Source organism: Macrobrachium rosenbergii, chromosome 9 (genome assembly GCF_040412425.1).
Source record: "Macrobrachium rosenbergii isolate ZJJX-2024 chromosome 9, ASM4041242v1, whole genome shotgun sequence".
Classification (NCBI taxonomy): Eukaryota; Metazoa; Arthropoda; class Malacostraca; order Decapoda; family Palaemonidae; genus Macrobrachium; species Macrobrachium rosenbergii.
Genome location: NC_089749.1, coordinates 48711053 through 48723765, shown reverse-complemented (window position 1 = coordinate 48723765; position 12713 = coordinate 48711053). Strand labels below are relative to the sequence as shown.

The following is a 12713-nucleotide window of genomic DNA, read 5'->3' as shown; positions in this document are numbered from 1 at the left end:
AAACTCTTCGAGTGCATCATCCTTAAGCACTTACAGTACACAGCTAATACCACTTCATGAAAATCTGGTGACATAAACAACATGGAAGGAAAACCCTAGTCGAAGGCTTTACAGACAAACACAAATGAGACAAAATCAGTCAGAAAACTTGAAAGTCAGAATGACTGTTTCTTCCCATGTACTATCAAGCTTTGGCGTTCTCTTTCTCCTTCTGCTTTTCCAGACTCTGGTAACCTTTCTTCGTTGAGGAGGCTGAAGGTCTGCCTTCTCTATCGTCGTTATGCCCTTAAGTCCTCCTCTTTGCCTCCTCTCTCTTCGTTTTTCCTCGTGCTTGGGCTAGGAAATGGAATGGAAAGGAATGCGAAATTTAGGCCAAAGGCCAAGCACCGGGACCTAAGAGGTCATTCAACGTTGAAACGGAAATTGAGAGTAAAACGGTTTTAAAGGTGTAACAGGAGGAAAACCTCTCAGTTGCACTATGAAACAATTGTTAGGTGGCGGGGGAGGGGGGGAGTAGGATGGAAGAAAGAGAATGTGAACGGAGTTACAGTAAGAGGAATGAAAGGGACTGCAGCTAGGGGCCGAAGGGACGCCGCAAAGAACCCAAGTAATCCCTACAGTGCTTTGGCTAGGAATGGATATGAGGATGCCTGTTCCATTGGCGTTTATCCTTCAAAAATGGAAAGCGTCCTCTGCATGAAGGAACCTGCCCTTTTTAACGACAGATAGGACCCTTCAAAGTCAAATATGACACATCAAAACTAGAAGAGGAGGAAACAGCTGCATGTAGGATTCTACCCATATAAATGGAAGAGGGGACCTTCAAAATAAAAAAGAAAACCGTTGTTTTTGTTGCAAAATATACGGAAGCTGGCATCACGCACAACCACACGCAACCCGGCTTAGTGGGAGACTAACACGAACTTCTTCATTCTGCTAGAAGGAGACGACAAAAGTAATATGTACGTTGCATCTTCCATTACGGAGATAATTACATTAATAATGGTTATTACAGTGATTTGCAACTGGTAATTTGAAAATGAAGGTCGTACAAAGAATATTAGCCTATATCTTTTGGGAATTTTTCTTTTCTGTTGTTGTGCATATATAGATAACTGAACGCATCCACGCATATAATGTTTGTTAAGCTTTATTCATTAACTAAATCGTTTCCTTGATTTCAAAAGACCACCCTTCGCATATGATTACACAATATTTCTTTTCTGTATAACTGCAAACAATTTCCCATTTTCAAAACAGAGCTTTCATAGAAACGCAATGTTAATCGAAGGTAATCCTATGATTTATACCAATTCCTTACCTTTTCAGGTCAAGTGATACATTCAGAAAGGATTATGAACTCAAGAAACGTGATTGATGGGCGTAATTGTTTTCTGGAATCTATATCGTCGGGATGGAAAGCCATTTATTTTCAGGGTAAAGGACATCAGAATGGGCAATCCAAGGCATTTATCTTGCCTAGACCCGAAGAAAACCGGATAAGTGAAGGATGGAGAAAAACAGTGTGAGAAAGGAAGCAATTTGAAACGTCAAATGACGCACAAGAAATGATGAAGCCTCGACGGTTGCACTTTAATATCGACAATGTTTCTATCATAAACGTGTATATATATATATATATATATATATATATATATATATATATATATATATATATATATATATATATATATATACATATATACTAAATTATACTCACTGTGGTTTTCAAGACATGAATATCAGTTTTCTTGTCCTTTTGAAAATTTATTTAATTTCAGTTTGTCTTCCTTTCACATTATTGTTCTCACTGACAATCATTCTTTCCACGCCATATAGCAAGTTCACGGCATAACCTCTCATCTTGTTCCATGAGAATGTATGTTCATCGCGAATGACATATCACGTGATACCGACGAGCTACATTAAAGACAATTTCGAAAATCATCACTTTCCAGTCAGTGTTGCGTTGGTTGTGTTCAAAGCCTATTATTGTGTACGTACTCATTCACAAAGGATGCGTTGTCATTTCATGTTTTAGCACCTGCGAACACCCTCCAACAGAACTAGATGTTGGTTTTGAAACCTCACATTCTTTACGCCCAGAAAATCTTTCAAGATCACAGTGTCTCGTTGTGTTTGTTTACAGTTTTTACCCAGTGAGTGTAGAGTTCTGTACTGGCGGGTGTTGCCCTAACCGGTAACTGGGCAATAATCGTTGCTTGTTAAAATGCTATCTGAGAAGCTAGAGAGTAGCTATTTCTATCTATACATTTTATATTGATTTGATTTTTGGCTATTTATTCGCTTATTCATACAGTTATTTGAGTGGTAAAGGTTACATTAAAATTAGACAGTCATTTGTTTTAAAAACTACTTGGACCCATTGTTAACCAGTGCGGTACTCGCAATCCTCTGTCGCTCTGAGCGCCGGTGAAAGACAGCGTTTGATGTTAGAGGTTAACTTTGCATTTGTAGTGTGCGTTAATCAGAACAAGTGCAGCGATTTCCAAGATAAATAGCGACTTAATCAGTGCTTTTCCTGATGACTTGAGTTTCCAAGGCAACCTGCGTCAGCATCATGGTCAACAAGTGGGTCATCGATCACGCCGTCTCCTCAGTTAGGTAAGGATAAGCTACAGTATTCCCAAAAGTGCTAAAAATCTTACGGTTTTTCGAGATAGAGTATGTAGTGTTACTAGCATCGACTATTGTTCTGTTGACCACCCTATCAGCAGTAAACATTACAACGTAATTGCTCCCAGGCTGTGTCAGGTCAGGAATGGCGAGATAAGGTTAGGGTAATATAAGAAATTAATTTTCTGGAGAGTGCCGTAAACAATACCATAAGATGGGGGAACGCACTGCGCGCAAGGGACTGCACTCTCATGAAGATCGAGAAGAGTTTAAATCCTTATCATTACATTTGCCTTCTTGTTAATTTTGGTGTCTCTCTCATCGACTTGATTTGGTCTGGCAAGTGGTCACCCTTTTCTGAAGTGTCATGGCAGTTTTAATAAATCCGTTTCTTCTTGAACAGAAAAGAATTTTGTCATGTAAGGAGAGGTAGGCTTTATGGAAATTGACCTTTTAGAGCAGTGAGCACCAACTTTCAATGTCAAACTTACTTTTTACGCGTGACAGCACCAGTCACAGTGAAAGCATTTATTTCATATGAAAAATCGATTGTAGCGTTTATTTCTAAATACGTGGTAATGATGCTTGTGAATGATTTATAAGGTACAATTAACGCCTCACTGAAAGAAAAATAACAGTGAATTACTGAGTTTACGTAATAGATCTTGAAATACTGGATTCGATGTAGCATGATTTCGTTTCACTGGTAAGGAAACGATTCTATTTTGTTTAATATCAAAGTTTTACGCGAGATTCATTTTGTGCGTAGGCTAACGGATGTCATGAACTAAAGATCAATTCCCAATGTTACATCGAACCATAGTAACCAATATGTTCAGACCCCGCAACACAAGTTTGTTTGACATTGGATCTGTTGCATGTAGGTCAGGCTAGGCGAGGTCATCAGACCTATAGACATCAGAGGTAGTTTTTCTGTCTTTAGCTTCCGAGAGGTTCAGTAGGAGAATAGGTACCCGGCTGTCGGCTTAAGAAACAGATCAGCGCCTGCCCTATGAGCCTACAGAGGCGGCCCAGGAGGACTAACTTTTTTTTTTTTTAACTCAGCTTTCGATAACTCTTCCTACATATATTGAAAAGACCGAGGAAGGCTGAGAATTCCAAACCCTTTAAGATGTGAATGGTACGAACGATCGATCAAACTGACTCTCGAGTTTGCAATACGATTTTGTATGCGTGAAACTTGGAAACATACGGGCTAAAGGTAATGTTTCACGCCTTTCTCATTCGCCATTTCAATGTTAAAATGATAATTAACACTGGTTACAAGTTACTGAAAACCCAACCTGTAATATTATGTCTTGACTTATTGTTTACCAAATATAAAGGCATTGGGAAACGTATGACGCTCGGGCCATTTTAAACATTGTTCCAAATGCTAAGATACTAAAACTTAACACGCACACATATATTTGTATATATATGTGTGTGTGTGTACATATACCACGTATATATATATTGTGCGTGTGTGTGTGTGTGTGTGTGTGTGTGTGTGTGTGCGCGCGACAGCTCGCATGCACATGAGAGTATCACCCTGAAAGAAGCTCGATAAAATGGAAACAGGGACGTTTAATGCTAAAACTTTTTATATCGTCGGGTTCAATTTATGAAAAAAGGAAAAAACCTCATTATCTTAATTATTCTAATGTTTTAGCTCAACCGTGAAGGCAGTGCATATTTTTCCTTCATGCAGTGAAATTTTTGTGTATGTTTGCTTTCGAACTGAGCAATGTCCAGTAGCATTTGATATTATTATTATTATTATTATTATTATTATTATTATTATTATTATTATTATTATTATTATTATTATTATTATTACATGAATACATATTAATTTGGATGAAGGCAAAAGACCAATTACTTGCTAACAGAACCTTCTTGTAAGTAACTGGTTTGGTTTAGTGTTTAAATCTGCTCGTTCTTCGCGCAAGCAAGTTTCATAGCTACTTAGATCTCTGAATCGCTTAACTTTATATACTGACTTGTGTCCATCTTTATATAAGTGTAGAATATTTTTTTACGTTGTCCTACTTAGAAAATCATTTTATATTCAAGTTGGACAATACATTCTACTTGACTTAGTTATATTGTTACTTATATGGTTCCTTAATGCTATTAACAAACGCAGTTTTACGTAAACCAAGTTATATTGTTACTTAGATCGTTGCTTAAAGTTATTAACAAACAGTTTTACGTAAACGAAGTTATATTGTTACTTATATCGTTGCTTAAAGTTATTTACGAAGACAATTTTACGTAAACCAAGTTATATTGTTATTTATATCGGTCCTTAGTTATTAACAAAGACAGTTTTACTTAAACCAAGTTATATTGTTACTTATATCGTCGTTTAAAGTTATTAAAAAAGACAATTTTACGTAAATCAAGTTATATTGTTACTTATATCGTTGCTTAAAGTTATTAACAAAGACAGTTTTATCAAGTTATATTGTTGTTTATATCGTTGCTTAACGTTATTAACAGACAATTTTACGTTAACCAGGACTTAATTATTAGCGGATTGATAGTCAATTTGAATATCCAGACTCCAAACAAATGTCTTTAGCGAGGTGGAAAGGTCCTTGAACTTCCCAAAATTATCGGGTGGAATTTGTTATGATGAAGGGAGAGAGGCCGCGAGATGACGCCACGGGAAAGTTTAGCTTTCTAATGAAGGCTTAACTTTGCTTTATCGGCAGTATTCCGAAGTTGATGCCGGCAGTCATAGAAAAATATGTGGAAACCTAATCAAGTGTAGCCTTTTCAGTTTTGGATTATTTCATCGTGCTTTCAGCAAAGTCGGAAGGGGGGTTTTCAACTCAACATCTTAGTTAGTCGAATGCTTGAACAAGGTCTAGACCTTGTACCTGAACACCTCGTTATCACACCTTCGGCCTCGTTAACTCAGCTGACTCCAGTGTTGAATATAAGATGGTTACAAATGAAGACTAATAGAGTCCGGGGTAAATAAATTTCACGGCCTTGGTTGTCATGACCTGGTGGAAATTGAAATTACTTTATTTTGCCGTCATTAACATTTGAAGCGTATCTGTCTCTCTCAAACCATTCTTTTTTTTGTTCCAGGTTCTTTCCCTGCAAGGCCAAGGTGTCTTTGCTCTCTCTCTCTCTCTCTCTCTCTCTCTCTCTCTCTCTCTCTCTCTCTCTCTCTCTCTCTCTCTAATTCACGTCATGCTAACCATCGTTGCTTTCAAGTGATCTATTAAAAAACACGTTGTTATAATATGATTCTCTCTCTCTCTCTCTCTCTCTCTCTCTCTCTCTCTCTCTCTCTCTCTCTCTCTCTCTCTCTCTCTCTCTCTCTCTCTCTCTCTCTGCAAAAGCCAAATAAATGCATTTCAGTAATCTGTGTAAAAGCACTTGGGAATCCCTTGAGAGCCATAGTTTATAAAATCCATTCGCGCCAAACGCCTTTAAAACACTTTCTTTAATACCCCCTTTTATATGCTAGGCCTTAGAGATCGGTCTGTTATTTGGCAGCTTCCATGAAGCTGATTGAGGTATAAAGTTGTGAAAGACGGTGTCATAAGGTGAAGCCAGTGGGCCCTCTTGTGAATGCGCGGTCAGTCAGTGCACTTGTTTGCTGTGCCCTGTTTATTTAATTTCATTCGATTCTTTTTTCATCGTCACTCTGTCTGTATGTTTTACCCACGGTGCCAATATCAACAGTCTTAAACAGTCAGTTCAACCCTTCAGCTACGTAGGAAACTTGCAGCCATTACTGAGAAGGATTCTCTAAATTGCGAGGAAGAGAGGGAGCATTGTAGAGTGTAAAAATTCCCCACCACGTTTGACGACGCCATAAAAAGCCCAAAATGCGGCTTCGTCTTGGGTTCTCGGCTCTTATGTCACGTCTGGGGAATCACAAAAACCTGTCGGTGCAAAGAAAAGTCTTCGCATACTCTGTATTTGTTATGCATTCATAAGCGTCCGGGAAACTTGAGAAATACTTGGCATTCAGGTCAGCTGTACGAGAGAGAGAGAGAGAGAGAGAGAGAGAGAGAGAGAGAGAGAGAGAGAGAGAGAGAGAGAGAGAGAGAGAGAAACTGAAAGGAGTTGCTCGAAGTGCTCTTCATTTACTTAAGAACTGAACCGTGGTTAGGGTTTTATATTTTGTGGTGAAAAGAGACTAATGAGGAGATGCTTTTTATTAGGGAGGGTACTGTTAGTACTATATATATATATATATATATATATATATATATATATATATATATATATACTATATATATTTTATAATATATATATATAGTATATGCATATTTATATATATATATATAAGTATATATATATTATATATATATATATATATATACTATATATAGAGATGTATATATATATAAATATATATATATATATATATATATATATATATATATATATATATATATATATATATATATACAAAATATATATATATATATATATATATATATATATATATATATATATATATATATATATATATAAATGTGATGTGTGTGTGTATGTATACACTTTATTGTAACGTTTCAAAGCTCCTGGTTTCATTGTCAAGCTATAAAAATACACTAAATACAACAATGTAAATATAGCAAATTTGAAGTAAATTTTGAAGGTTAAATTATTATATATAAACTTTAAGATTAAGCTGAAATTATTTATATAATAAATAGTGCACTTGTAAAAAGGACCAACCACGATGTATGTTGAGATAAGACAAAGAAATGGGATCAGTGGAGGCAGACTGCCTGTTTAAGGGGGAACAAGCTGCTTAATGAAAGTAGGTATTACGTTTTTAATTTACAGAGGTATTTGGTAAATTAGGTAAACGATTTTTATTATACAGATTTTATTGGGTCATGTTTATGAGAGAAAAATAGTTTAAAATAATGTAGTAGGTCATCGAAAAAGACCCCACCAAAGTTGGTTTGGTACATTCTTGGAACCTGTCCCTGCCACTGTGACTCAATTATGCACACAAATCCAGGTTAGCTTCATTGTGCATAAATATTTGGGAGATGGACTCCAATAATTCATTCACTGTGCAGGCTTTCTTTCAAAACCCTTCGGTTCATCTACGGACGAAGCCGCTGCATCAAACTGATCCCTGACACGATAAACAATATGACGGGTTTGTGGAGGGGTGTTGATACGTCTTCCCACGCTGTGCGCATACCCTTTTTTCTTCTCTCAGATTGCCTGCCGTCGTTCTCTTTACCTGTAACAAATGAAAATGATAAACTGTATGTCAACTTTATATACAGAGCGAAAGCAGGACGGCAGACATCGTATGAGTACCAGGAATATGAGGTATTCTTAAAGGGACCTGGGAAAAGTCTATACTTACTTTTGGTACACCCTGGTGTGTGTGTATATATATATATATATATATATATATATATATATATATATATATATATATATATATATATATATGTATATGTATATATAGTATATATACCAGGGTGCACCAAAAGTAGGTATACACTTTTACCCGGTCCACATATATGTATGTGTATATATATATATATATATATATATATATATATATATATATATATATATATATTATATATATATATATATATATATATATATATATATATATATATATATATATATATATATATATATATATATATATATATATATATATATATATATATATATATATATACTTATATGTATATATGATATATATATACTTATATATATGTGTATATATGTATGTATATATGTACATAAACTGTATATATTTGTATATACATATATTCATATATATATATTTATATATATAAATGTACGTGTGCGGCTGCCTGTCTTGAACTGGGTTCTTTGTCTTAAGGCCTTCCCTTTGGGCGTTTCAGTGACCTCATACAAATCATCCTTGCAATACTTATGATTATCGTCACCTCAAGGGAATAAAAAAGAAAATTTCCAAGAAATTGATGAAATGGTAAAAGTATATTGACGATACATTATAAATTTTCAAGAAAACCAGCTTCCTCCACGGACTTCAAAATATCCTTTCTGAGATCCCAGGAAAGACGATAATTACCGTCTTCAACTCTGAGAAGAAACGATTTCTGAAGTTCCCAAGGTTGGGCCACTGAACTAGCGCAAAGTGCTACACAGAGACTGATGGCAATAATGGGAAAAACACTTTCCCTGAATGAATTCTTGGCGTGGAAGAATTTTGATACAAAATAAGTGATGAAGAGTACAATACAAAAATACAAATATTTTAATCATCTGGAAAACAGAAATAGAGTAATAAAGAGCATTCTATTAATGGGAAATCAAGCAGCAATAATTTTCTTACCAGATCAGCCAAGGAATCCTGCCTTCCTCTTCTGGAGAGGAGACACTCCTTCAAGGGTGCCCTCAAAGAACTAGCCTCCCTAAGGAGCCTTTGGGCCTCATCCTTGAGGCCCTCACCAGGCCCGCATCCCCAACCTGGCAAGGTATCTGCATTCCTCCAAAGAAGCAATCTCTGGGTCGGACCCTTCCCTTCAAGGCTGCCCTCAAGAGACTGGCGAGCCTTGTGGGCTTTTGGGCCTCATCCCTGAAGTTCTTGGGCCCTCTCCAGGACCGCTTCCCAAGCCTGGCAGGATACCTGCCTTCCTCAGAAGAAGCAGCCTCTGGGTCGGACCCTTCCCTTCATGGCTGCCCTCAAGAGACTGGCGAGCCTTGTGGGCTTTTGGGCCTCATCCTTGAAGTTCTTGGGCCCTCTTCAGGACCGCTTCCCAAGCCTGGCAGGATACCTGCCTTCCTCCGAGGAAGCAGCCTCTGGGTCGGACCCTTCCCTTCAAGGCTGCCCTCAAGAGACTGGCGAGCCTTGTGGGCTTTTGGGCCTCATCCTTGAAGTTCTTGGGCCCTCTCCAGGACCGCTTCCCAAGCCTGGCAGGATACCTGCCTTCCTCAGAAGAAGCAGCCTCTGGGTCGGACCCTTCCCTTCATGGCTGCCCTCAAGAGACTGGCAAGCCTTGTGGGCTTTTGGGCCTCATCCTTGAAGTTCTTGGGCCCTCTCCAGGACCGCTTCCCATCCTGGCAGGATACCTGTCTTCTTCCTAGGAAGCAGCCTCTTGGTCGGACCCTTCCCTTCATGGCTGCCCTCAAGAGACTGGCGAGCCTTGTGGGCTTTTGGGCCTCATCCTTGAAGTTCTTGGGCCCTCTCCAGGACTGCTTCCCCATCCTGGCAGGATACCTGTCTTCTTCCTAGGAAGCAGCCTCTGGGTCGGACCCTTCCCTTCATGGCTGCCCTCAAGAGACTGGCGAGCCTTGTGGGCTTTTGGGCCTCATCCTTGAAGGTCTTGGGCCCTCTCCAGGCCCCTTCCCAAGCCTGGCAGGATACCTGCCTTCCTCCGAGGAAGCAGCCTCTGGGTCGGACCCTTCCCTTCAAGTCTGGCCTCAAGAGACTGGCGAGCCTTGTGGGCTTTGGGCCTCATCCTTGAAGGTCTTGGGCCCTCTCCAGGACCGCTTCCCAAGCCTGGCAGGATACCTGCCTTCCTCAGAAGAAGCAGCCTCTGGGTCGGACCCTTCCCTTCAAGGCTGCCCTCAAGAGACTAGCTAGCCTTGTGGGCTTTTGGGCCTCATCCTTGAAGGTCTTGGGCCCTCTCCAGGCCCGCTTCCCCATCCTGGCAGGATACTTGCCTTCCTCCGAGGAAGCAGCCTCTGGGTCGGACCCTTCCCTTCAAGGCTGCCCTCAAGAGACTGGCGAGCCTTGTGGGCTTTTGGGCCTCATCCTTGAAGGTCTTGGGCCCTCTCCAGGCCCGCTTCCCAAGCCTGGCAGGATACCTGCCTTCCTCCGAGGAAGCAGCCTCTGGGTCGGACCCTTCCCTTCAAGGCTGCCCTCAAGAGACTGGCGAGCCTTGTGGGCTTTTGGGCCTCATCCTTGAAGCTCTTGGGCCCTCTCCAGGCCCGCTTCCCCAGCCTGGCAGGATACCTGCCTTCCTCCGAGGAAGCAGCCTCTGGGTCGGACCCTTCCCTTCAAGGCTGCCCTCAAGAGACTGGCGAGCCTTGTGGGCTTTAGGGCCTCATCCTTGAAGTTCTTGGGCTCTCTCCAGGCCCACTTCCCCAACCTGGCAGGATACCTGCCTTCCTCCGAGGAAGCAGCCTCTGGGTCGGACCCTTCCCTTCAAGGCTCCCCTGAAGAGACTGGCGAGCCTTGTGGGCTTTTGGGCCTTATCCTTGAAGTTCTTAGGTCCTCTCCAGGCCCGCTTCCCCAGCCTGGCAGGATACCTGCCTTCCTCCGAGGAAGCAGCCTCTGGGTCGGACCCTTCTCTTCTAGGTTGTCCTCAAGAAACTGGCTTTCTCTTGCCCAGCTTTTCAAATATGACACTTGCTCTCTCTGAAGGCTTGAAGGCGATTTAAAGCATCTCGGAGATTGTTTCTGGAGACTTTGGAGTTCGGCGCATGCGCGATTGGCATTTCTCTCGTCCTTCCAGGATCTTGAGACTGAAGTATTCCAAAATGTCTTCAAGGAAAATCCCGAAGGTTTTACATCATTTTAACATCGCGTTAATCATTACTCAGAGTTCTTTTTCTGATACATAAACAGTTTCTTTTCTATAACGAGACGTCTTCTGTAATCTTATGGTATTCCCCTTACTGACGATATCGATCATCCCTTCTCCAGAAAGTAATTCTTTGAATCCAAAATCTTTCAAGCAGCTTCTAACACCTCAGGTTCTCTATTTTTTTCTTCGTCAGCATTCTTCAGTTTACCTCCACGCCGATGTCCTCTCTCATCTTTATACCTTCTCCTTCATATTTCGAGGGAAGAACTGCTCCAAGTGGTAATTTTTGGGCATCCAAAATCTCAATCAGCGTAGAAAACACCAAGTTCTCTGCCTTTTATTTCGTACAAATTCTTCAGTTCCTCCACGCCACAGTCTTCTACTCTTCTTTATTATTTCCTTTCTTATTTCGAATGAAGAACTTTCGTCCATAAGTGACAATACAACTGTTGAGCTACCTGAATAAATACATAATCGCAGAAAGCAGGAACCTCGGCTTCATACTGCTCCTCGAAGTAGTCCATATTTTCATTAGTAAACAGTTGTAGACGCTGAAGTTATATGCCGTCTCCTGATGTGCTTTTCCCTCTTGAAAATTTCTCTTAGTCGATCTGCTTCGTCATCCAGTCCATTTTAACCATACTCTTCGCCTTCTTTGCTCACATGCTGTCTCTGGAGGCTTTAAGACGACTTGGAGGATCCCGGAGATGGCCACTGGAGGCCTTGTATACAGTGCCCCTACTGAGTTATGGCATTATGCGCATGCGCGATTGGCATTTCTATCGTCCTTTCAGGAACTGGTGAAGGAAGGGTTCTAAAACGTCTTCAGGGAAAACACAAAGATATTACGGTACCAGGCGACTATGATTCTTTCTCGCAGCGGATGATGTGAACTGTTCTTGAAAGCTTTATTGCCACGAAAATATCAGTATTAAAAAACAGAAATATAAATTTAGCAAAAATCATCATCAACGTATTTTTTTTCTTTTCGTGATATATATATATATATATATATATATATATATATATATATATATATATATATATATATATATATATATATATATATATATATATATATATATATATATATATATACATACATATATATATATATATATATATATATATATATATACATATATATATATGTATATACATATATATGTATATACATATATATATATATATATATATATATATATATATATATATATATATATATATATATATATATATTAATTATTATGTACTAGGATATTTTATTAGTTTTACCTAGTCATTTACCTTAATTTCAATTTCAATTTCTCGATAGTGAAAGTATGAAATTTTAACCTAAAGAGAAAATATCTATATAATAGGTCATCAAACAAACGAAGAAACGAAGAGTAATTTCCAATTCAAGGATTAGAGAGTAATTCATATTCATATTCCAGACAGAGGAGGTGGGAGTTTACGGCGTCTGTTTGGGCTACAGGGAATGCTTGTAGGACCAGGCAAAATGAGGAGACTGATGTGATTGAGTTGGGCGATTAG

The 12713-nt window shown here is 39.2% G+C and overlaps 1 long non-coding RNA gene across 2 annotated transcripts in view; it reads left to right on the top strand.

The window, feature by feature from the left end:
- The first annotated feature begins 2328 nt into the window (after positions 1-2328).
- The window catches only part of LOC136841765 (uncharacterized), a 255318-nt gene continuing 244933 nt past the window's right edge, over positions 2329-12713 (top strand). For both annotated transcript variants that reach the window (XR_010854081.1, XR_010854080.1), the window contains exon 1: positions 2329-2625. This is a non-coding gene — a long non-coding RNA (uncharacterized lncRNA). The remainder of the gene's footprint in view (positions 2626-12713) is intronic.